Source organism: Amblyraja radiata, chromosome 1 (assembly GCF_010909765.2).
Source record: "Amblyraja radiata isolate CabotCenter1 chromosome 1, sAmbRad1.1.pri, whole genome shotgun sequence".
NCBI lineage: Eukaryota > Metazoa > Chordata > Chondrichthyes > Rajiformes > Rajidae > Amblyraja > Amblyraja radiata.
The window spans coordinates 167,612,047-167,638,190 of record NC_045956.1 but is presented as its reverse complement, the minus strand read 5'-3'; the positions used below and the strand labels follow the sequence as shown (position 1 = coordinate 167,638,190).

The 26,144-nt window shown below is 45.4% G+C and overlaps 1 long non-coding RNA gene across 1 annotated transcript; it reads left to right on the top strand.

Annotated features, from left to right (window-relative positions):
- The first annotated feature begins 4,687 nt into the window (after positions 1-4,687).
- On the top strand, positions 4,688-23,376 carry LOC116976756. Its single transcript, XR_004413050.1, has 3 exons — positions 4,688-4,723; positions 16,673-16,677; positions 23,295-23,376. It is a non-coding gene; the product is annotated as an uncharacterized LOC116976756 (long non-coding RNA).
- The last annotated feature ends 2,768 nt before the right edge of the window (positions 23,377-26,144 follow it).

The window sequence follows — 26,144 nt, the reverse complement described above, 5'->3', positions numbered from 1 at the left end:
ATCTTATTTGATTGTGCATGCCAGGTTGATTGCATTTCGTCAATACAGGGTGGACCACGTGAAGGTTGCAATCTTCTCTCTGTCACAGACTTATTGAAGTCAAGTCAGAAAGAACAGTCAGAACAAGTTAGATAGACCTCATGGGGCTAGCGGATTCAAGGGGTATGGGGAGAAGGCAGGCACGGGTTGCTAATTGTGGAATGATCAGCCATTATCACAATGAATGGCAGTGCTGGCTCGAAGGGCCAAATGGCCACCTCCAGCACCTATTTTCTATGTTTCTGTGTTTTTAAACAAATGCTACAGTCAGGACAGTCACTCCAGTCAGAACAAAGTATTTACAGTCAGAACAGTGTGACCGCAGTCAAGGCAATATAACTACAATAGGGACAGTGTAACTACAGTCAGGAGAGAGTAACTACAGTCAGGATAGAGTAACTACAGTCAGGATAGAGAGATAACTACAGTCAGGATAGAGTAACTACAGTCAGGATAGAGTAACTACAGTCAGGATAGAGTAACTACAGTCAGGATAGAGAGATAACTACAGTCAGGATAGAGTAACTACAGTCAGGATAGAGTAACTACAGTCAGAATAGAGTAACTACAGTCAGTCAAAGAGTCACAGAGTCATACAGTGTGGAAACAGGTACTTCGGCCCAACTTGCTCATGTCAACCAACATGCCCATCTACACTAGTCCCACCTGCCTGAGCTTGGCCCATATCCTTCTAAACCTAACCTATCCCAGCACCTGTCTAAATTCTTCTTAAACATTGCAATAGTACCTATCTGAACTACCACACTATAGTTACACTGTCCTGACTGTAGGTACACTGTTCCATACCCATTGTGTAAAAATGTTACCACTCAGGTTCCTATTACCTCTATGGGCCAAACACAGGCAAGGGGGTCTAGTGTCGATGAGACATGTTGATCGGTGTGGGTAAGTTGGGCCGAAGGGCCTGTTTCCACACTGTGTTAAGGGCCTGTCCCACGAGCATGCGACTCCATGCGGCAAGCGCGACCTAAAGCCCGCATCCGCCTCGACGCCGTATGCACGGAGGTCGAGTGAGTGACGTGAAGTTCGAAGGAAGTCCGACGGGCGTACGGCGTCGAGGTGGCTGCGGGCCGGCAGGCCGTTGCTGCGCGGAATTTTTGAACCCAGTCAGTTTTTTTGGAGCCCCGCGCGATGTCGGGACCAGCTCCGCACAACTCCATACGGTTCCGGTGATCGAAGTGGGACCGGCCCCGCGAGGCCGTACGGCTCAAGCGACCACGTTAGGTCGCGCTTGCTGCATGCAGGCGCATGCTGGTGGGACCGGCCCTTAACTCTATGAATCTTTGTCCTCTGGTTCATGATTCTCTTGCTCCAGGCAAAAGACTCTGTGCGCTCACCCGATCTATTCCTCTCACGATTTTGTACACCCCCTCGTGGTTTTATACATGATGAAGATGTCTCCAGAGTCTGGCTGCGTCTGACTGGGAAAATGCATTAGAAGTGCATGTCTTCAGAAGAAAGGAGGATGATAAACAGAAAGATGCAAAAGAGTCAAAGGCAGTACAAGACATATTAAAGCCTCTGCATTTTGATCCCACAGCCTTGTCAAGCTACAAATCAGTTACTCTTCTTTGAACCACCATGAGCAGGTTGCTCTTTAAGACGACTGAGAATCCGGGTTTATATTCTCGGCACATGGTCCGGGACTGAAAGTCTTTGAAAGATTCCATTCATTAGCTTTAGTCTCTCTGTATTCACTGTCCTGATTACAGCACTTCACTGAAACAGAAGGGTCATCTTGAAGTGGAATTCAAGCTTTATCCGCGTGACATTATAAACTTCCTCGTGGTCAGTGGGGAAGTGGAGGAGGGAGGGTGGTAAAGAAAGCAATGCTTTCAGAACAAAAATTTAATTCGGGGTGTCACCTAGCTTGTTCCATACACCCACAACCCTTTGTGTGAAAAAGTTACCCCTCAGATTCCTATTAAATCTTCTCCCCCTCACCTTCAACCTATGTCCTCTGGTCCTCGATTCCCCTACTCTGGGCAAGAGATGCTGTTCGTCAACCTGATCTATTCCTCTCATGATTTTATACACCTCTATAAGATCACCCCTCATCCTCCTGCGCCCCAAGGAATAGAGACCCAGCCTGCTCAACATCTAGCTCAGACCCTGAAATCTCAGATACAATGTCCTCGTAAATCTTGATATTGCCAAGTTGCAATGCTTGGAAAGGCATTGAAACCGGATTCACTGGCAATTTTCAAAAGTGAATTCAATGCAGCCTGGAAAAGTGGATAAACCTGTAACAATATCGGGGGAAGAGCAGGAGAGTGACTAAAAGGCCAGTCCCACTTGCCGATTTTTTCGGCGTCATATCAGTGTCACCAAAAGATTTTGAACATTTCAAAATCCAGCGGCGACAAGAAAAATGTTGCGACACTTGAAATAATACTACACGTCATACGTCATCACGCCGTGTCGCCGCCACGTCTCGCCGCATCACGCGGCGTATTATTCGGTGTTCTGATACATCAGTCAATGATGCCGGCAGTTGCCGAAAAAATCGGCAAGTGGGACAAGCCCTTAAGTCCAGGAGTCACGAGTGGAGTGTGTTTAATTGGCACGTGTACCGAAACAGAACAATGAAATTCTTACCTGCACAACAGGTGTAGAAACATAGAAAATAGGTGCAGGAGTAGGTCATTCGGCCCTTCGAGCCTGCACCGCCATTCAATATGATCATGGCTGATCATCCAACTCAGTATCCTGTACCTGCCTTCTCTCCATACCCCCTGATCCCTTTAGCCACAAGGGCCACATCTAACTCCCTCTTAAATATAGCCAATGAACTGGCCTCAACTACCTTCTGTGGCAAGTACCTTCTGTGGTTTGTAAATAGAGTACTCAATAAATAACATAATAAACAAACTAAACAATGTTCAATGAATAAAAACCCAATATAGTGCAAACCAAAACAAAGCCCAAAGTCCCTAATGCAACCAAGACAGTTTGTAGTTTGTCGCAGTTGGAGTTTGTTGTGTTCAATAGGCTGACAGGTTGGGAAGAAGCTGCTCCTGAATCGGGAGGTCACAGGTTACAAACTCCTACACTTTCTTCCCGATTGGGAGGAGCGAAATGAGAGTATGGCCAGGGTGGTGAGGGTCCTTCATGATTCTGGCTGCCTCCGATAGATCCTTTTGATGGTGGGATGAGTGGCCGTGATGGACCGGGCAGTGTTCAACACTTTTTGTAGTCTCCTATGTTCCGGGCGTTCAAGTTGCCGAACCAGGCTGTGATGCAACCTGTCAAAGAGCTAGGACTGGTTCAATGGACCAAATGGCCTTTATAATGCAGGTTTCTACAACCTCCAGCAGCAATGTGGTACTGTACTATGCTGTCAACCAAGACTAGGCACATGAACCCTTAAAACAAAGTCTCAAACCCCATGACATAGAAATAAGGAACTGCAGATGCTGGTTTATCCATGTGCTCCAAGGATGCTGCCTGACCCGTTGAGTTACTCCAGCAGCATCTCTCTCTTAAACTAATGTTCTTCTTAATCTCACAAATCATTATTCCCTTTATTCTGTATCTGTATACTACTGATGACTCAATTGTAATCATGTATAGTCTTTCTGCTGCCTGGATAGCACGCCACAAAAAAGCTTTTCACTGTACCTCGGTACACGAGACAAGCCCATTATAAAGGATGAGGTTGCAGAGTACTTAGATGCTCATGATAAAATAGGCTAAAGTCAGCATGGTTTTGTGAAGCGGAAATCTTGCCTGATGAATCTGTGGGAATTCTTTGAGGAATAAAATAGCAGGACGGTCAAAGGAGTGTCAGTGGATGTTGTTTACCTAGATTTTCTGAAAGCCTTTGATAAGGTGCCACACCTGAGGCTGCTAAAGAAGATGAGAGCCCACGGTATCAAAAGGAAGATACTAGCATGGATAGCAGGTTGGCTGGATGGCAGAAGGCAAAGAGTGGCAATAAAGGCGGCTTTTTCTGGTTGGCTGCCAGTGACTAGCGGAGCTCCGCAAGGGTCGGTGCTGGGGCCGCTACTCTTCACGTTGGATATTAATTATTTTGATGTGATTGAAGGCTTTGTGGCCAAGTTTGCATATGATACGATGATAGGTGGAGGGGCAGGTAGTGTAGAGAAAGCATGGATTCTGCAGAAGGACTTGGGCAGGTTGGGAGAGTGGGCAGAGAAGTGGCAGATGGAATATAGTGTAGCAAAGTGTGGAGTCATGCATTTTGGTAGAAGGAATAAAGGTGCAGACTATTTTCTAAATGGGGAGAGAAGCCAGAAATCGGACATGCAAAGGGACTTGAGAGTTCTGATACAGGATTCCCAAAAAGTTAATTTGCAAATTGGATTAGAAGTAAGGAAGGCAAACACAATGCTTGTATTAATTTCAAGAGGATTAGAATACAATAACAGGGATATAATGCTGTGGCTCTATAAGGCACTGGTCAGATCGCATTTGAAGTATTGTGAGCAATTTTGGGCCCTATATCTGGCTGGCTCTGGAGAGGATCCAGAGGAGGTTTACAAGAAATGATTCCAGGAATGAGTGGGTTAGCATATGATGAGCATTTGACAGCACTGAACCTGTACTCGCTGGAGTTTAGAAGGTTGAGGGGGGACCTCGTTGGAACTTACAGAATAGTGAAAGGCCTGGATAGAATGGATGTGGAGAGGTGGTTTAACTAGTGAGTCTAGGACCAGAGGTCACAGCCTCAGAATTAAAGGATGTTCCTTTAGGAAGGAGAAATCTGTGAAATTCATTGCCACAGAAGGCTGTGGAGGCCGTCAATTGATATTTTAAAGGCAGAGATAGATATATTCTTGATTAGCATGGGTGTCAGGAGTTATGGGGAGAAGGCAGGAGAATGGGGTTGAGTGGGAAAGATAGATCAGCCATGATTTAATGGCAGAGTAGACTTAGAAACATAGAAAATAGGTGCAGGAGTAGGCCATTCGACCCTTCGAGCCTGCACCGCCATTCGATATGATCATGGCTGATCATCCAACTCAGTATCCCATCCCTGCCTTCTCTCCATACCCCCTGATCCCTTTGGCCACAAGGGTCACATCTAACTCCCTCTTAAATATAGCCAATGAACTGGCCCCAATTGTGGCAGAGAATTCCACAGATTCGCCACTTTCTGTGTAAAAAATGATTTTCTCATCTCGGTCCTAAAAGACTTCCCTCTTATCTTTAAACTGTGACCCCTAGTTCTGGACTTCCCCAACATCGGGAACAATCTTCCTGCATCTAGCCTGTCCAACCCCATAAGAATTTTGTAAGTTTCTATAAGATCCCCCCTCAACCTTCTGAATTCTAGCGAGTACAAGCCGATGGGCTTGATGGGCTGAATGGCCTAATTCTTCTCCTATCACTTATGAACTTGAACTAATGACAATAAACCAAACTAAACAAAGCAACTAAACATTTGATGCCATTCCTTGAACCCATGACTTTTGGATCTGTAGGTGAGGGTGAGAATACTGTCACTGACCAAAACTAACGTGCTGGAAGCAAAGGGATTATTTCAATGATGAAGGCCACTTGGAACTGAACAAATGATTTGCATTCAGATTTGTTTATTGTCACATGCACCCAATTTCCTTGTTCGCATTCCTTGCTTACTTTAGACTTCTCGACTTTAGAGATACAGCGTGGAAACAGGCCCTTCGGCCAACTGAGTGCGCACCGATCAGCAACCTCCCCAGACACTATTTTCTAAATGGAGAGAGAGTCCAGAAATTGGACATGCAAAGGGACTTGGGAGTGCTGATCCTAACACTGTCCTACACACTTGGGACAACTTTACAACTTACCAAAGTCAATTAACCTACGGACCTGCACGTCTTTGCAGTGCGTGAAGAAACTGCAGCAGCTGGAGAAAGCCCACGCAGTCACAGGGAGAACGTACAAACTGCATGCAGACAGAACCAGTAGTCAGGATCGAACCCGGGTCCCAGGCGCTGTAAGGCAGCAACTCTACCCCAACGGAGACCTTGTTCCAGGTCTCCAGTCTGTCTAGACTAGTGTGGGGTAGTTCTTTGCCGTTTCAACGGTGCAACGTCAGTCATTTGGAGGCCAGACCCTACTCTACCCTGTAAAACTGGTTTGTTTTGAAATGTGACCACACAGGTGCAGGGAGCAAACCATACGACACACGCATTAGCACAGCTGAGAAAATAACTCAGCCCACTGCTTTCTTGCAGTTCAACACTGTTCAGCTTCCTTCCAGGAACAGAGCTTTTTCCTCTTCTGCTGTGTGTTGTTTATATCGTTTGTCAGCAGCTGTCCATTCTCTATATTATATTTAACCATACCAGGTGTCCACCAGTTACATTCCATGAAGCACGGCCCTTGGCAAGCTCTGAAACCCAATTTGTACAAACTGACAAGATGATTTTCCACGGTTTTTAAAATAGCTTTGAGGTTCTTTATAGATGTGATCCTTGAGAGAATGGGGCATTGTCAGAGCGGCCCTCCCCCTGTTTAGCACAAGTGGAAAGGGCCTAAAATAACAACCCTGGCGTTCCGTAGAAACGCCAAGAAACGCAGCCACGACAGTCAGAAATAACACCAGTCCCAGAAGCTAATGTGAAAATCAGCAGTAATGGTGACTCTAAAAACAAACTGCACCATGTGTAGAACATAGATCCGTACAACACAAGAACACGATATCTGTCTGAACATTATACCAAGACCATCTCCCATATGTCCCAGAGGGAACGATGAAATTCTTATTAATATATATATATGCATATATATATGTATATATACAAACATATGTATATACACACATATATATATATACATACATACATACAGACACACCCACCCACACACACACACACACACACACATCTATATGAGGGGACAGAGTCTTTTCTGTTGCTGCTCCGGCACTTTGGAACACCTTGCCATTGCACATCAGACAGGCCCCCTCACTGTCCATCTTCAAATCCTCCCTAAAAACTCATTTTTATTCTCTGGCTTTCGACACTGGCTGAGACATTGCTCCTGTTCTTAGTGCTTTTAATGTCTTTTAATTTTTACTGTTTTTAGTCCTTCGTTTTACGGTTTTTAATGGTTTGTAATAACTTTTTGTCCATGAGTTCTCATGTACAGCACTTTGTGGCAACTGCGGTTGTTTAAAGCAGTTAAAACGTTAAAATACTTTGGAAATATAGGTTGGAATGCGACGGGAAGATGTCTATCTCGTCGAGGGGAAAAAGTGTGAGTAGAATATGTGAAAATGGGAAGGCTGTGGCCAAGCGTTTGGAAGAAGATACAAATTAAGGAGATTAAAAGAGAGCCAACACAACCCTGGCCCACACAGACATTTGGAATGTTAAGAACAAAGGGAAGAGTTTTAGTATAATTGAGATATACTTTTGTATGTGTGTGTATATTTATACACCTACATACATACTGTACATACACATAAAAACAAACAAGGTGACTGGTAAACTTGCAACAAAAGCTTTTCACTGTACCAGTACACATGACAATAAACTAAACTAAACAAACAATAATAGTGCAAAAAGACAAAAACAATGTCAGCTATCATCTGCTTGCACATACTCTTTATTCTTCCATTCCCTGCATATTATAATCCAAAAGTCTTTTAGAAGCCACTATCGTATCTGCATCAACCACCACCCCCGGCAGCGTGTTCCAGGCACTCACCACCCTCTGTGTAAAGAACTTGCCCTGCACGTCTCCTTATAACTTTTCCCCTCTCGCCTAAAAGCTACGCCTTCCTGGGAAAAACGTACTTTAAAGCTTGACCAACCACAATACTGAAAAGGGTGAAGCTCTACAAGACGGATCCCTGGGCAAGAGCCAGTGGTTATAGGTTCAAGTCCCACCTCAGCCACGTGAGGACAGACACTAGGCTGACACTCCAGTGGAGTGCTGCATTGCTGGACATGCTACCTTTCGGATAAGACTAAAAGTTGTCCTCTGAGCCTGATACAACTTTGAAGAATATTTGTAATTGTTTCTGAAAACAGATGAATTGGTCGCAATGTAATCATTATTTTTGGGGCATTGTTGTGCACCAAAAGACCAACTGGTTTTTGTCAACAGCATCTACACGTCAAATGAATTGCTATTGGTTTATTATTGTCATGGATCAAGATACAATGAAAAACGTTTGTTTGTGTGCTATCCAGGTAAATCATGACTACCCCAGGTAGTGCTAAAGAGAAAGTAAGCAGAATGCAGAATATAGTGCAAGGGCGATAGAGAATGTGAGATAAATAAGAGCAAGGGCCACAGTGAGGTAGATTGGAAGATCGGGATTACATCCTTTGGACTTTTGTTTATTAAGCACTTGGACAAATCCTGAGATCTTAAGAGGTGCCACTTATATAGAAGTCATTTACTTCATTTCAGTTCTGGATTAAATGAGGCTGAAGTTGACTTTCCATATTCTATGTGCTTGTGGGTGTGTGCACGTGTGAGTTGAGTGTGCATCGGTGAGTACGCATGCACGTGTGTGTGACAGAGACTGAGATCCACATGTGCGGCAGCACCACTTGTTCATCGTATTGCAAGCAGAGGAAATTCCATTCACTCCTTCCTGCACTAGAGTGCTTCACTGGGATCTTCAAAGTGGGTCTTCACTGACTTTGCTCCTTGCTGTCCATGCTGGCTGCAGTCAAGGTTCTGCACTGACAAGTCATAGTCATAGAGTGATACAGGGTGGAAACAGGCCCTTCGGCCCACCTTGCCCCACCGGCCAACATGTCCCAGCTACACTAGTCCCACCTGCCTGAGCTTGGTCCATATCCCTCCAAATTTGTCCTATCCATGTACCTTAAACGTTGGGATAGTCCCAGTCTCAACTACCTCCTCTGGCAGCTTGTTCCATACACCCATCTCCCTTTGTGAGAAAAAGTTACATCTCAGATTCCTATTAAATCTTTTCCCCTTCACCTTGAACCTATGCCCTCTGGTCCTCGATTCCCCTACTCTGGGTAAGAGACTCTGTGCATCTACCCAATCTATTCCTGATTTTATACACCTCTATAAGATCACCCTCTATAAGTGGTGAAGTGGTGAATTTAACGCAACTCTAGATTGCTGATGGAAGTTTTTTTTAATATACTCCTGCTCTAACATTCCAGAAACATCTGTCAGCTTGTTCAATTGGATGGCAAGGGGGAAGGGCCCCAGCTAGTCCATTCAAAGGCTATTGAGTTTTGGATGAGCTTTGAACACAACCCTCCCAATGACCGTTTGAACACAATCTTCCATATCTTACAGCCATTTTTCAACTTGGTTCCGTAGCCCTGAATAACATAATGTTATCCAAGATACAATCAGTTTAGTTTAGTTTTGTTTATTATTGTCACGTGAACCAAGGTACAGTGGTCAGTGACTGAAAGCTATCTCAAGGACAATCCGTTTAGTCTAAGGTAGACACAAAATGCTGGAGTAACTCAGCGGGTGAGGCAGCATCTATGGAGAGAAGGAGTCTGAAGAAGAGTCTCGACCCCAAACGTCACCCATTCCTTCTCTCCATAGATGCTGCCTCACCCGCTGAGTTACTCCAGCATTTTGTGTCTACCTTCGATTTTATCCAGCATCTCTAGTTCTTTCTTACACATCAGTTTAGTTTAGTTTAGTTCAGATTATTATTGTCACGTGAACCAAGGTACATGGTCGGTACACGTGAATAGCTTTTGTTTGCGTGCTATCCAGTCAATGAAATGACTATCCATGATTACAATCAAGCCATCCACAGTGTACAGATAAGGATAAAGGGCACAACATTTTATGTAATGCTGCTGCTGAAATAAAGATTTGAAAGAGTGGAGCCATTGTAATGGATCATAGCAGATCATCTTCTGGGACCAGCATGCAAAGAGTCACTTAAATCTGGCACCATCTTGCTGTAGTCATTTAAAATCCCATCATAAATACAAGGGATTAAATCTTATTATATTAGCAGCTGTACAACACAAAGACACTTCAATTTCCCTATGAATTGTAGTACGGGAGTTTCAGTAGTAGATTGAAATTATTAATCAACCACCATCTCAACCGGGTCATCACCATACATTCAGTTCAGTTCAGTTTTAGTTTATTGTCACTTGTACCGAGGCACAGCGGTAGAGTTGCTGCCTTACAAGGCTTGCAGCGCTGGAGACCCGAGTTCGATCCCGACCACGGGTGCTTGTCTGTACCGGGTTTTTGCGTTCTCCCCGTGATCTGCGTGGGTTTTCTCTGAGATCTTCGGTTTCCTCCTACATTCCAAAGGAATACAGGTTTGTAGGTTAATTGGCATGGTAAATATAAATGTAAAGTTTGTCCCCAGTTTGTGTAGGATAGTGTTAATTTGTAGGGATTGCTGGTCGGCGCGGACCAAGTGGGACGGAGGGCCTGTTTCCGCGTTGTTTCTCTAAAACAAAAGCCATTCACAGTATATAGAAACATGATAAGGAAATAACGTTTAGTGCAAGATAAAGCCAGTAAAGATAGTCCAGGGGTCCCCGATGAGGTAGATAATAGTTCAGGATTGCTCTCTAGTTGCCGTAGGATGGTTCAGTTGGAGATAACAGCTCCGGGTGTGACCTTATAGAGGGGTGATCTTATAGTTGTGTATAAAATAATGAGAGGAATAGATTGGATAGATGCACAATGTCTCTTGCCCAGAGTAAGTTAATTAGTTTAAGGTGAAGGGGAAAAGATTTAATGGGAATCCGAGGGGTAACTTTTTCACACAAAAGGTGGTGGGTGTATGGAACAAACTGCCAGAGAAGGTAGTTGAGGCTGGGACTATCTCAACTTTTAAGAAACAGTTAGACAGGTACATGTATGGGACAGGTTTGGATGGATATGGACCATAGGCAAGCAGATAGGACTAGTGTAGCTGGGACATGTTGGCCGGTGTGGGCAAGTTGTGCCGAAGGGCCTGTTTCCACACTGTATCACTCTATGACTCTCAGCTGGGAAGAAACTGTACATTGCCCGTGACCTAACTTATTTTCAGGATATTTTGGCCAACTGTCAAGATAGCTTTGCACAAGTGTTTTAATCTAACATATGTTTCTGTTTGGATTTTCAAACAGTTCTGAGCACTGATTTTTTTGTTGTTGTGGGGGGGGGGGGGGGGGGGTTCTAAGCAACGAAAGAGGTAATACAACATGCACAGACATGTGTGTAATGGGGCAGGAAACAGCAGAGAAGTTTACACAATGAAAGGTCTGGTCAATATTGAAGGTGGAACAGGAAAGGGAAAGGGAAAAGGATTTGGGTGTAATTATTGATCATTCCCAGAAAGTGTCCAGTTAAAGTAAAATTGTTATTGAAAGCTGGATGTCACTCAAGCGACTTTTGTTATAATTTTAACCAAGTTATTCCAACTGTAGAAGCGTAGAAACATAAAAAATAGGTGCAGGTGGAGGCCATTCGGCCCTTCGAGCCAGCACCGCCATTCATTGCGATCGTGGCTAATCGTTCCCAATCAATAACCCGTGCCTGCCTTCTCCCCATATCCCTTGATTCCACTAGCCCCTAGAGCTCTATCTAAAGCTCTTAAATCCATCCAGTGAGTTGGTCTCCACTGCCCTCTGTGACAGAGAATTCCACAAATTCACAACTCTCTGGGTGAAAACTTTTTTTCTGACCTCAGTCTTCAATGGCCTCCCCTTTATTTTAAGACTGTGGCCCCTGGTTCTGGATTCGCCCAACATTGGGAACATTTTTCCTGCATCTAGCTTGTTCAAATTAGGAGACCAAAACTGTATGCAACACTCCAGATGTGGTCTCACCAGAGCCCTATACAATTGCAGAAGAACCTCTCTACTCCTATACTGAAATCTTCTTGTTATGAAGGCCAATATTCCATTAGCTTTCTTCACTGCCTGCTGTACCTGCACGCCAACTTTCAGTACAAGGACACCCAGTTCTAGCTGTACCTCCCCCTTACCTAACCTAACCCCATTGAGATAATAATCTGCCCCCTTGTTTTGGCCACCAAAGTGGATAACCTCACATTTATCTATATTTTACTTCGGAGTCACGTGAGTGACTACGTGAAGAACCCGTCCAGCACACATGCGCGACATGAGCGTTCACGCAGTGCAACAGCGACGAACGGGAGTACAAGCGCTCCCGCTACAAGCTTGAAGGAACGGACCGTTAGGTAAGTACTTACCCACAGGTCCAAACTCACAACTTTGCTCCTCTTTGTTGCTCCAGGGGAAACTGGAGAGAGCAAAGCAGCACAGAGGGAAACGGCCCCCATTCGACTCCAGGGAAGGAACATTCCGTCAGTGGAGGGGGCGAGAGGCGGCACCTGGACCGCACACGCTGTGGTCCACAGTCGGGGTACTGAGCCGATGCCCAGTCCGCTAAGAGTTGTCTGACCAACAGCAGCGGACTGGAGGGAAATTCAAAAAACGGCCGGTAATCCATGCATGCTCCAACAAGGAGACTCGCCACCCGAGAACGGCAGAAATGCCGCCCGAGAACGGCAGGCAGCCTGTTGAGCAAAGCTGGCAATCAAACCTCGAGCTGGAGACAGACACGGAAGATGGAACCGGCACTTCAAACTACCGCCCGAGAGCGAGTAAGTGCCTGTTCTCCAAGCCTAGAGAAAGGTCATGGAGTAAAACTCCAGCGAGACTTGCCTCGGGAGCTGGGGCAACCTCGCCAAGGGAGCATAACACTCCCGCTCCAGTGCACTAATAGCACTGGCCTTCTCCCTCATCAGAGGAGATTGATGGTGACCAGGGCTGGGCTGGTCAAGAAGAGGGGTCACTGGCTGAACAACATCGGGAGTATGCTTGAGGTACAGGATCAGGAAGAGCTGCTGGGTGTGAGATACTGCTACGTGGCTACACCACAAGCGAGATGGCCGTTTTCAGTCTAAACTGACGGCCAGCTTACTACCTGTTTTTCCAAAAAACCTCTCCAAGACAGGTAGTCATGAGGCGTTGGACTTTATTACGCCTCCCCAAAATTACATCTGCTCTAAGTGCCTACCATTGTTGGGGGCACATTGAGCAGGGCTTTTAAAACCCAAAATCTTAAATTTGCAATATTGATACCCCTGACATCAGCTATCATTTTGCATGCTCTTTCCAGAGGGGCAGGGTAGTATGGCAAAACACCTGACCCTACTGTTCAACACAGTATGTGATCCGCAACCTCTCGAAGGAAGTCATAGAACCTGCTCTCAACCTAAAAATTCACAGGACTGTGAAAACGCCGACCACATCACCACAGATCCTGCTATCTGACAAAGTTACCAAACCAAGCCTAAAAACTGGACGAAGTGTCCAAGATATTCGGCATCATGAGGGCAGGACCTGGAATGAGCAAACCACACAAAACCAGACAGCAGTACCTCCACGCATCCACCAGTAGGCGTCTACTTTATGGTACTAGTGAAAGCTCAGGGCCCGCATGCCAGACCCCGCAAGCCTTTTCAGGCCAGGGGCCAGAGCGGGCACCATGGAAAATGCGCCACCCCGCAACAACACCATCCCGACAGACAAGGAACCAGAAACCGAAGAAATGAGAACACTATTAAACAACAGTGGAGGTAAGTGAGTATGGTTCCTACCATCACATAAAGGTGAAGGGTTTGTGCTAACAGGGGGGGGACCGCACCTGGGTTTGGAAGCATGAAGAACTGTCACATTTGGTAGTTATACCAAAAGTATTCAAGGACAAAATTGAATTAAGAAAACTTGCCACTAGTTCAGCAAGCACCTCAAAGGGGTTTTTCCCTCCCACTAAAAAGGAAGAAACATGAGGGACAAGCTGAACTGTAGAAGACATATAAAAGGGTCATAAAGAAGTCTAAATATGAACCTTTGGAACCGTATTAAATTTACCAAAAAACCCGAAAAATGGTGAATATCGCACCATCATTGAATTAACCACTTGAATATTTTCACCAGGTATACACACTTTAATGGAAAACTTTGTAACTGCCAAACGTGGATTTCCTTAGGATACTTTATGGTAGTCATCAACTTAAAAGATGCATACTATTCAGTACCCAATTACAAAGATACAATACAATACAATACAATTCAATTTATTGTCATTTGGACCCCTTGAGGTCCAAACGAAATGTCGTTTCTGCAGCCATACATTACAAAACAAAAAGACCCGAGACACAACACAGTTTACACAAACATCCATCACATCATTGTGATGGAAGGCAAAAAAAACTTATCTCTCCACTGCACTCTCCCCCCTGATGTCAGAGTCAGAGTCAAAGTCAAAGCCCCCGGCTGGCGATGGCGATTGTCCCGCGGCCATTAAAGCCACGCCGGGTGATGCAAGGTCGCGCACCGGGTCTTGGTGTTAGAGCCCCGGCGTGCGCTCACAGAGTCCCGTGGCCATTCCAAGCCGCGCGGGGCGATGGTGTAAGGCCCCGCTCAGGTGCTCTTCAACCCCGCAACTCGGGCGGGAGAAGTCGCCGTTGCAGAAGCCCCGAAAAGCGGTCTCCCAGCAGGGACCCGCGGGCTCCCGGTGCCGCCGTCCGCCAAACCCGCAGTTGCAGCCCCCGAATCTCCGGGGGTAGGGTGGCAGCAGCGTCCACCACCGCTCCAGACTCGGCCAGCCCCGTGACGGTGAGTAGTCGGCAGCTCCGCAGCTGGAACCCCAGGTCGTTCCTGTCGGAGGCTGCTCCACGTTGCAGCCCCAACGACAACGGAGACCCGACAAAGAAAAGGTCAGGTCTCCCGTGCAGGGGAAAGATTTTAAAGTTACCCCCTCCCATCACCACACACATACCCCAACAAAAAAAATAACAAAAACTTCATAAAAATGAGACAAAAAATAATAAAACACAGGCGGACTGCAGAGGCCGCTGCTGACAAGAGTCGCGCCGCCCATCTTCGGAGATACCTAAAATTTACCTGGATGGGGTAACTATGGCAGTATCAATTATTGACTACTGGGCTAAATATGAGCCAAAACTGTTTTCCAAGATATTCAAACCAGCCCTGACACTATTAAGGAAACATATTGTCATGGCATATCGCGATGATATTTAACGACAGACGAAAACCATGAAAATAGCTAAATCAGCAGCATTAGCTACTAAAAACTTATTTAGCCTGGGCTCTGTCACGCTATCCAGATAAATCTACATTGACACCATCCACAACTCTGGACTATCTGGTATTCAATAACTCAATCCACTTGTCTATAAAGTTACCAAAAGGAGAGTCAGCGTAATTGGCACAAACCTAACAAATTAATGGTTAACAATCAACCAACCATTCGACAAAGTGGCAAGAGTAATTGGGAAATTAGTAGCAGCATTACCAGCTACTTAACTTGGACCTTTCCATTAGAACTAAGGTACTAGTGTTTAAACAAAATAACCCATATCCAGAACAGGTGGTAAATGGACTAATTTAGAGTCATCATCACTACAGACACTGGATATAAAACCCAGTTGGAAATGTTGGGTGCGTTCTATGGGTTAAAAGCATATTGTTCAATAGTGCACCATTCAGCATGTTCGTTTATAAATTGACTTGACAATATCACGATAGTGGCATATACTAAACTACATGGGCGGAATAAAATCGATATCATGTGACAAATTTGATTAACAATTTGGTAATGGTATGTCGTCAAACATATTTGAATATCAGCAATTTACCTACCAGATGAGCTAAATACTGTGGCAGACATATTAAACCAAAGTATTTGCTGAAATTACAAAGCAATATGGAACACCAGATATCGATTTCTCTGTATTCCGATTGAATCACCACGTACCGACGTATGTCGCATGGGAACCAGACCTTGCAGGCAGCGGCAATGGATACATTCTCGCTGAACTGGGGGTGGGGGGAATCTAATCTCTCTGTTTCTCCCCTCTTTCTACCTCATCAATCAGGTACTACGGCCTCATTAGTCGGGTACTATGCAAAATACAGATGGACTCTGCTTCAGGTATTTTGATAGTACCCGACTGGCCTACACAGCCATGGTTCCCAGTGGTCCTCGACATGGTCATCGAAACCCCAATGACTTTCCCAGTAGACCAGACTACTGGGTTTGCAGATTTTGAAAAGGCCATTTGCTGGGCCTGGGATTGTCAGACAGCACTATCAACACGATGACAACATCCACCGCATGTCCACAAGGAAACAATATTTGTCAAACATCAAGAAGTGGGAAAGATACTGTTCGAATACAGGAACTACATATTCAACTAACTGTACTACAAATAAACAATGTACGAGAGTTCCTGGCAGGCCTTCACCACAATGAAGGACTCAGCTACAGCACCATTAGTGGTAGTGCATGTCGGCACAAACGATGTCGGAAAGAAAGGGATGAATATTCTGCAGCGTGACTTTAGAGAGCTCGGAAAAATGCTGAAAAGCAGGACCTCCAGGGTTGTTATCTCTGGTTTGCTTCCAGTTCCTCGTGCTGGCGAGAGCAGGAACAGGGAGATACGGGACCTGAACGTGTGGCTGAGGAACTGGTGCACGGGGCAGGGATTTAGATTCTTAGATCACTGGGATCTGTTTTGGGGTAAGGGGGAACTGTACAAAAGGGACGGATTGCATCTTAACAGGTGGGGGACCAGCATTCTGGCAGGCAGGTTTGCCACTGCTACACGGGTGGTTTTAAACTGAATAAGGTGGGGTGGGGTGTTGAATGGGATAGTTGAGGGTGGAGTTAAAGGGAAAGGGTTTCTTAAATGTGTGAGCGTAGAGACAGGGGGGTATAAAATGAGGGTAGAAGCAATAGGTAGCAAGGTGAAAAGTAAAAGTGGCAGGCAGACAAATCCAGGGCAAAAATCAAAAAGGGCCACTTTTCAACATAATAGTATAAGGGGTAAGAGTGTTGTAAAAACAAGCCTGAAGGCTTTGTGTCTCAATGCAAGCAGCATTCGTAATAAGGTGCATGAGTTGAATGTGCAGATAGCTATTAATGACTATGATATAGTTGGGATCACGGAGACATGGCTCCAGGGTGACCAAGGCTGGGAGCTGAACATCCAGGGATATTCAATATTCAGGAGGGATAATAATAATAATGGATGGGATTTATATAGCGCCTTTCTAGAATACTCAAGGATGGACAGAAAGAGAAAGGAGGTGGGGTAGCGTTGCTGGTTAGAGAGCAGATTAACGCAATAGAAAGGAAGGACATTAGCTTGGAGGATGTGGAATCGATATGGGTAGAGCTGCGAAACACTAAGGGGCAGAAAACTCTAGTGGGAGTTGTGTACAGGCCACCTAACAGTAGTAGTGGAGTTGGGGATGGCATTAAACAGGAAATTAGAAATGCGTGCCACAAAGGTAAAACAGTTATAATGGGTGACTTCAATCTACATATAGATTGGGTGAATCAAATTGGCAAGGGTGCCGAGGAAGAAGATTTCTTGGAATGTATGCGGGATAGTTTTCTAAACCAACATGTAGAGGAACCAACGAGAGAGCAGGCTATTCTAGATTGGGTATTGAGTAATGAGGAAGGGTTAGTTAGCAGTCTTGTTGTGCGTGGCCCCTTGGGCAAGAGTGACCATAATATGGTTGAGTTCTCCATTAGGATGGAGAGTGACATTGTTAAGTAAGAAACAAGGGTCCTGAACTTAAAGAAAGGTAACTTTGAGGGTATGAGACGTGAATTGGCCAAGATAGACTGGCAATTGATTCTTAATGGGTTGACGGTGGATATGCAATGGAAGGCATTTAAAGACTGCATGGATGAACTGCAACAATTGTTCATCCCAGTTTGGCAAAAAAATAAATCAGGGAAGGTAGTGCATCCGTGGATAACAAGGGAAATCAGGGATAGTATCAAAACAAAAGATGAAGCGTACAAATTAGCCAGAAAAAGCAGCCTACCAGAGGACTGGGAGAAATTCAGAGTCCAGCAGAGGAGGACAATGGGCTTAATTAGGAAAGGGAAAATAGATTATGAAAGAAAACTGGCAGGGAACATAAAAACTGACTGCAAAAGCTTTTATAGATATGTGAAGAGAAAAAGATTAGTTAAAACAAATGTAGGTCCCTTGCAGTCAGAAACAGCTGAATTGATCATGGGGAACAAGGACATGGCAGACCAATTGAATAACTACTTTGGTTCTGTCTTCACTAAGGAAGACATAAATAATCTGCCGGAAATAGCAGGGGACCGGGGGTCAAATGAGATGGAGGAACTGAGTGAAATCCAGGTTAGCCGGGAAGTGGTGTTAGGTAAATTGAATGGATTAAAGGCCGATAAATCCCCAGGGCCAGATAGGCTGCATCCCAGAGTACTTAAGGAAGTAGCCCCAGAAATAGTGGATGCATTAGTGATAATTTTTCAAAACTCTTTAGATTCTGGAGTAGTTCCTGAGGATTGGAGGGTAGCTAATGTAACCCCACTTTTTAAAAAGGGAGGGAGAGAGAAAACGGGGAATTACAGACCAGTTAGTCTAACGTCGGTAGTGGGGAAACTGCTAGAATCAGTTATTAAAGATGGAATAGCAGCACATTTGGAAAGTGGTGAAATCATTGGACAAAGTCAGCATGGATTTATGAAAGGTAAATCATGTCTGACGAATCTTATAGAATTTTTCGAGGATGTAACTAGTAGAGTGGATAAGGGAGAACCAGTGGATGTGTTATATCTGGACTTTCAGAAGGCTTTCGACAAGGTCCCACATAAGAGATTAGTATACAAACTTAAAGCACACGTTATTAGGGGTTCAGTATTGATGTGGATAGAGAACTGGCTGGCAGACAGGAAGCAAAGAGTAGGAGTAAACGGGTCCTTTTCACAATGGCAGGCAGTGACTAGTGGGGTACCGCAAGGCTCAGTGCTGGGACCCCAGCTATTTACGATATATATTAATGATTTGGACGAGGGAATTGAATGCAACATCTCCAAGTTTGCGGATGACACGAAGCTGGGGGGCAGTGTTAGGTGTGAGGAGGATGCTAGGAGGCTGCAAGGTGACTTGGATAGGCTGGGTGAGTGGGCAAATGCATGGCAGATGCAGTATAATGTGGATAAATGTGACGTTATCCACTTTCGTGGCAAAAACAGGAAAGTAGACTATTATCTGAATGGTGGCCGATTAGGAAAGGAGGAGATGCAACGAGACCTGGGTGTCATGGTACACCAGTCATTAAAAGTAGGCATGCAGGTGCAGCAGGCAGTGAAGAAGGCGAATGGTATGTTAGCATTCATAGCAAAAGGATTTGAGTATAGGAGCAGGGAGGTTCTACTGCAGTTGTACAGGGTCTTGGTGAGACCACACCTGCAGTATTGCGTACAGTTTTGGTCTCCTAATCTGAGGAAAGACATTCTTGCCATAGAGGGAGTACAGAGAAGGTTCACCAGACTGATTCCTGGGATGTCAGGACTTTCATATGAAGAAAGACTGGATAGACTCGGTTTGTACTCGCTAGAATTTAGAAGATTGAGGGGGGATCTTATAGAAACTTACAAAATTCTTAAGGGGTTGGACAGGCTAGATGCAGGAAGATTGTTTCCGATGTTGGGGAAGTCCAGAACAAGGGGTCACAGTTTAAGGATAAGGGGGAAATCTTTTAGGACCGAGATGGGGAAAACATTTTTCACACAGAGAGTGGTGAATCTCTGGAATTCTCTGCCACAGAAGGTAGTTGAGGCCAGTTCGTTGGCTATATTTAAGAGGGAGTTAGATGTGGCCCTTGTGGCTAAAGGGATCAGGGGGTATGGAGAGAAGGCAGGTACGGGATACTGAGTTGGATGATCAGCCATGATCATATTGAATGGCGGTGCAGGCTCGAAGGGCCGAATGGCCTACTCCTGCACCTATTTTCTAGGTTTCTATGTTTCTATTACACAGGCAGAAGTGCTCTGTCAGCCTACTTAATTCAGGCACCAGGACAACAGGCCAAAGGGTCCCAACCGCTGGTGATCAAACTCATGAGAGGCATATTCAACTCTAATCCCCCAGACCTAGGTACACCCAAAACTGGGATGTCAGTGTGGTCCTGACATACCTTAGGGGATGGTCACCAGCCAGGTCCCTCCCCCTGGAACAGCTAACCCTGAAGAAGGTCATGCTGATGGCACTTTTCTCAGCACAAAGAGTCCAGTCCATCCATCTACTACGATTGGACAATATGGTTATAACACCAGACCGTGTCTCATTTACCATTCAGGGGCTGGTCAAACAGAGCAGACCAGGAACATCAGGTCTAGTCATGGAATTCCGGGCATACCCACCTGAACCACGGTTATGTGTCATGACCCACTTATTGAATTACATCGACACAACAAGAAATCCCCGAGGGAGAGGAAAAGCCTTATGGGTCAGCCACAAGAAACCTCATGGTCGGGTGACGAGCCAAACTATCTCAAGATGGCTCAAGCAGGTACTGGGAGCTGCTGGAGCAAATACTAACGTGTACAAATTTCACTCCACCAGGGCAGCATCCACATCGGCGGCAAAGAAGATGGACGTGCCTATGGACCACAACTTGGCTACAGCGAGGTGGTCTAGGGAGAAAAACGTTCCAATTTTTTTTTATAACAAGCCGTTGGCAGAACCTGTATCATAGAAACATAGAAACATAGAAATTAGGTGCAGGAGTAGGCCATTCGGCCCTTCGAGCCTGCACCGCCATTCAATATGATCATGGCTGATCATCCAACTCAGTATCCCGTACCTGCCTTCTCTCCATACCCTCTGATCCCCTTAGCCACAAGGGCCACATCTAACTTTGCAGAAAAAGTATTAGAATCTGCAAATATATAAATTAAGCCCGGGGGAGCATTTTTCTTTGTTATTGTTTAAATAACACCATTATTGTTTTACAAACAGATCATGGTTGATTACGATAACATACTTCCTCCCTCGAATGACTTCGGCAGCGAGTGAAGTATGAACGGTTTGAAATCACAGAGCTTTAAAATCTTCACGTAGTCACTCACGTGACTGCGAAGTAAAATAGTAAGATTAAACGAGAACTTACCAGTTCGAAGTTTGATCTGTATTTTATGAGGAGTTACGATGAGGGATTACGTGCCCTCCGATCCCACCCTCAATTATAGAGATCACCTGGTATTTAAGTTCTCCTTTTCTTTACTATGTTTATTTCAATTATTGTGTCTTCTGTGATCCCACACCACTGCTTTGAAGTATGTCGCGCATGCGTGCTGGACGGGTTCTTCACGTAATCCCTCATCGTAACTCCTCATAAAATACAGATCAAACTTCGAACTGGTAAGTTCTCGTTTAATCTTACTATTATACTGCATTTGCCACGCATCTGCCCACTCACTCAACCTGATTGATGCGAGATAGGCTAGCTCTTGAGGAACTCTACATCGTGGTCAACAAACACTAGATGATGTACCCACATGTCTCACTCATCGATCCAAACTACCATCAGCAGATCTCTTGCAGTAGCTGAGGATCAAACGTTCACGCCCACTGCTAGTGTACCATCAAAGACGTCTATCGCTCCATCCCTCACCCGCAGATTGGAAAATTGGACCTGCTGGCTGTGCTTCTTCTTCCTGCATATGGGGAACAGGATTATACGGAGGTGGTCAGGGGAGCTAGAGGGATGACTTTGTGACTGGGTGGTGTTCAAGCATTTGGCAATGATCCTGAACGAACACATCATGGTTGTTATTGACTTCATGGGGAAAGTGTATAACTACCAAGACCATCCGAGCATTCCCTTACCAGAAGCCTTGGATGAACCAGGAGACCTGCAATCCACTGAGGACCAGATTTGTAGTGTTCAAGTCAGGTTTGTACAAGAAATTCATGTACGACCTCAGGAAAGACATCAAGAATGCAAAAGGCCATTTCTGGACGAAACAGGAGGCTCAGATGGATGTTTGGGAACAGTGGCAGGGTCTGCACGCTATCACTCCCTGGGTTAATTGGCCTCTGTAAATTGTCCCCAATGTGTCTGGAGTGGATGAGATGACCGAGAACCAGGGTGAATGGTTTGTGTGTTGTGGGAGCCCCTTGTTGTTGGGAACAGGGCAGGTATTAAACAAATTCACATTGGAATTAATCGATACCCACGTACCGCAGATTACTGCAGTTAAGCCTGAGCAAGAAACAATGTGCTGGAGGAACCTATGTAGGAAGGAACTGCAGATGCTGGTTTATACTTAAGATAGACACAAAGTGCTGGAGTAACTCAACTAGCCAGGCAACATCTGTGGAGAAAAACGCTGGGTGACGTTTCGGGTCAGGACCCTTCCTCAGACTGAAGATGGGTTCAGAGTCTGAAGAAGGGTTCCGACCTGAAATGTCACCCATCCTTTTTCTCCAGAGATGTTGCCTGACCCACTGAAGTTGCTGATGGAACTTAGTAGGTCGGACAGCATCTGTGCAGGGAATAGACTGGTTGCATTTTGGGTCGGGACACTTCTTTTCACTGTACCTCGGTACACATGACAATAAACTAAACTCAACTCCTCAAATTCATTGTGTAGGAAAGAACTGCAGATGCAGGTTTAAATTGAAAGTCGACACAAAATGCTGGAGTAACTCAGCATCCCTGGAGCTAAGGGATGGGTGACGTTTTGGGTCTGAAGAAGGGTCTCAACCCGAAACGTCACCGATTCCTTCTGTCCAGAGATGCTTCCTGTCTTTACTCCAGCATTTTGTGTCTATCTTCATATTCATTAATGGAGAGTCTGTTTTAAATGTTGAGTGAATTTCTCAAGACTTGGGAAAACGAGCAGTGAGTTCAGAGGTGAGGGGGTCGAGGTTACAGGAGTTGAACAATCCAGTCGGTAAAGTGGCAGTGAAGGGCAGGCGTTCCCTCAGATTGCTCACAAATGCCTCTGAACTTCCCCTTATCGAGCTTTTCTGCCCTTTACTAAACTTCTCCTCTCACCCCCCTCATGACCCTGCATCCCAGGCCAGACTGATCTAAAGCTCCCTCCTTTCCAGTTGTCAAAAATCATTAATAAGCTCCTAAATAATCCAGGCCCTGGTCTTATCGAGCTTGGTTACAAGCAGCTGCCATCAATGAAGTAAAGGGAAAAAAATGAAAACTATATTCTGTTGACATGAGGCTCAAAATAAGAACTTTACAATGAATTTTGGGCACCATATCTGAGGAAGGATGTGCTAGGTCTGGAGAGGGTTTAGAGGAAATGCACAAGAATGATCCAGGAATGAGTAGGTTAACATATGATGAGAATTTGACCGCACTGGCCAGTACTCGCAGGAGTTTAGAAGAATAAGGGGGGACCTCATTGAAAGGTACAGAATAGTGAAAGGTTTGGATAAAGTGGATGTGGAGAGAGTCTAGTTCTAGAGGTCAAAGTCTCAGAATAAGGGATGTTCTTTGAGGAAGGAGATGAAGAGATTTCGTTAGTCAGAGGGTGGTGAATCTTTGGAATTCTTTTGCCACAGAAGGCTGTGGAGGCCAAGTCAGTGGATATTTATAAGGCAGAGATAGATAGATTCTTGATTAGTACGGGTGTCAGAGGTTATGGGAAGAAGGCAGGAGAATGGGGTTAGGAGGGAGAAATAGATCAGCCATGATTAAATGGCGGAGTAGACTTGATGGGCCGAATGGTAATTCTGATCCTATCACATGAATATAATGCAGTACATGAATACAATCACGCCAGCGCAGGGGCGCAGCAGGTAGAGCTGCTGCCTCACAGCGTAAGAGGCCTGTGTTCGATCCTAACCTCGGATGCTGTCCGTGAGGAGTTTGCACGTTCTCCCCGTGACCCAGTGAGTTTCCTCCGGGTGCTCCAGTTTCCATCCACATCCCAAAGATGTGCGGATTTGTAGGGGAATTGGCCTTTGCCCCATAACCCCTGACACCCATACCAATCAAGAATCTGTCAATCCCTGTCTCAAAAATATACATTGATGGCCTCCACAGCCTTCTGTGGTAATGAATTCCACAGATTCACCACCCTCTGACAAAATAAATTCCTTCTCATTTCCTTTCTAAAGATACATCCTTTTATTCTGAGCCTATGACCTCTGGCCTTTGGCACTAGACACTCCCACTAGTGGAAACATCTTTTCCACCGTCACTCTATCCAGGCCTTTCACTATTCAAAACTTTTCAATGGGGTGGCCCCTCATCCTTCTAAACTATAGCGAATGCAGGCCCAGTGCCTTCAAATGCTCATCATATGATAGATAACCCAATCATTCCTGGGATAATTCTGGTGAACCTCCTCTGGACCCTCTCCAATGCAGTCTCAGATATCCTTCCTCAGATATGGGGCCCAACCTGCTCACAATACTCCAAATGTGGTCTGACCATTGCCTTATAAAGCCTCAGCATTACAGCCCCGTTTTTGCATTGTAGGCCTCTCGAAATAAATGATAGCATTGCATTCGCCTTCCTTACTACTGATTCAATTTGCAAATTAACTTTTTGGGAACCCTGCATCAGCACCTCCGATTTCTGAATTATCTCCCCCTTTAGAAAATATGTGCCTTTATTCCACCTACCAAAATGCATGACTCCACACTTTGCTACGCTGTATTCATAGAAACATAAAAACATAGAAACATAGAAACATAGAAAATAGGTGCAGGAGTAGGCCATTCGGCCCTTCGAGCCTGCACCGCCATTCAATATGATCATGGCTGATCATCCAACTCAGTAATAATAATAATAATAATAATAATAATAAATTTTATTTATGGGCGCCTTTCAAGAGTCTCAAGGACACCTTACAAAAATTGAGCATGTAGAGGAAAAACATGTAAGGGGAATGAAATAAATAGTAGAGACATGACTAGTACACAAAGTAAAGACAGAATTCAATACAAAACACAGTATGAGGCAATTAATGCACAGAAAAGGGACGGGGACGTGGGGCTAAGGATAGGCAGAGGTGAAGAGATGGGTCTTGAGGCGGGACTGGAAGATGGTGAGGGACACGGAATTGCGGATCAGTTGGGGGAGGGAGTTCCAGAGCCTGGGAGCTGCCCTGGAGAAGGCTCTGTCCCCAAAACTGCGGAGGTTGGACTTGTGGATGGAGAGGAGACCGGCTGATGTGGATCTGAGGGACCGTGAGGGTTGGTAGGGGGAGAGGAGGTCAGTGAGATATGGGGGGGCCAGATGGTGGAGGGCTTTGTAGGTGAGGACCAGGATTTTGTAGGTGATCCGGTGGGAGATGGGAAGCCAGTGAAGTTTTACCTGGGAGATGGGAAGCCAGTGAAGCCAGTATCCTGTACCTGCCTTATCTCCATACCTCCTGATCCCCTTAGCCACAAGGGCCACATCTAACTCCCAATGAACTGGCCTCAACTACCTTCTGTGGCAGAGAATTCCAGAGATTCACCACTATTCTATCTGCCACATCTCAGGCCACACTCTCAACCTACCCAAGTCCTTCTGCAGAGTCCCTGCTTGCTCTACACTCCCTGCCCTTCCATCTCTGCATCTCTGGAGAAAAGGAATAGGTGACGTTTTAGATGGATACCCTTCTTCAGACCAAAGGGTCTGTTTCTGTGCTGTATGAGAAAGGGTGGTGGCTGTATGGAACAAGCTGCCAGAGGAGTTAGTTGAGGCAGGGACTATCGCAACATTTAAGAAACAGTTAGACAGGTACATGGATAGGACAGATTTGGAGGGATATGGAGGTGCACTAATCCCACCAAACGCAGGCAGATGGGATTAGTATAGTTGGGACATGTTGGCTGGTAGAAGTAAGTTGGGCCGAAGGGCCTGTTTCCACACTGTATCACTTTATGATTCCATGAGAAAAGATAGAGAACTTTCCCTTGCAAAATAAGGGCATGATGGAGTGCATGACATGACCCAGTTTCCCCGCTCTCAATCAATGGACAATTAGCTTCACAACTTAAGGCTATACAGAGCAATCCAACAAAAAGCAGGGAGAAGCAAAGAGCAATTGAAACGGGCTCATGACAAACAGAGGAGCATTTACAGCTTTGTACAACGCGACAGCTCAGGTAGGGCCTGGCTCGTTGCCGTGGTAATGAGACCAGCCCGGAGAGGTTGCCGCCGAGCCCGGCCTCTAACTTGCCCCGTGGACTGGAGGGAAGGGAGTCGGACAGACGGCTGGGAAACGGACTGGCGTTTTTTTAGCAAAAATAAATTGCATCAATTATTGCAATAATATATACAATACAAAACAATACCAAACAA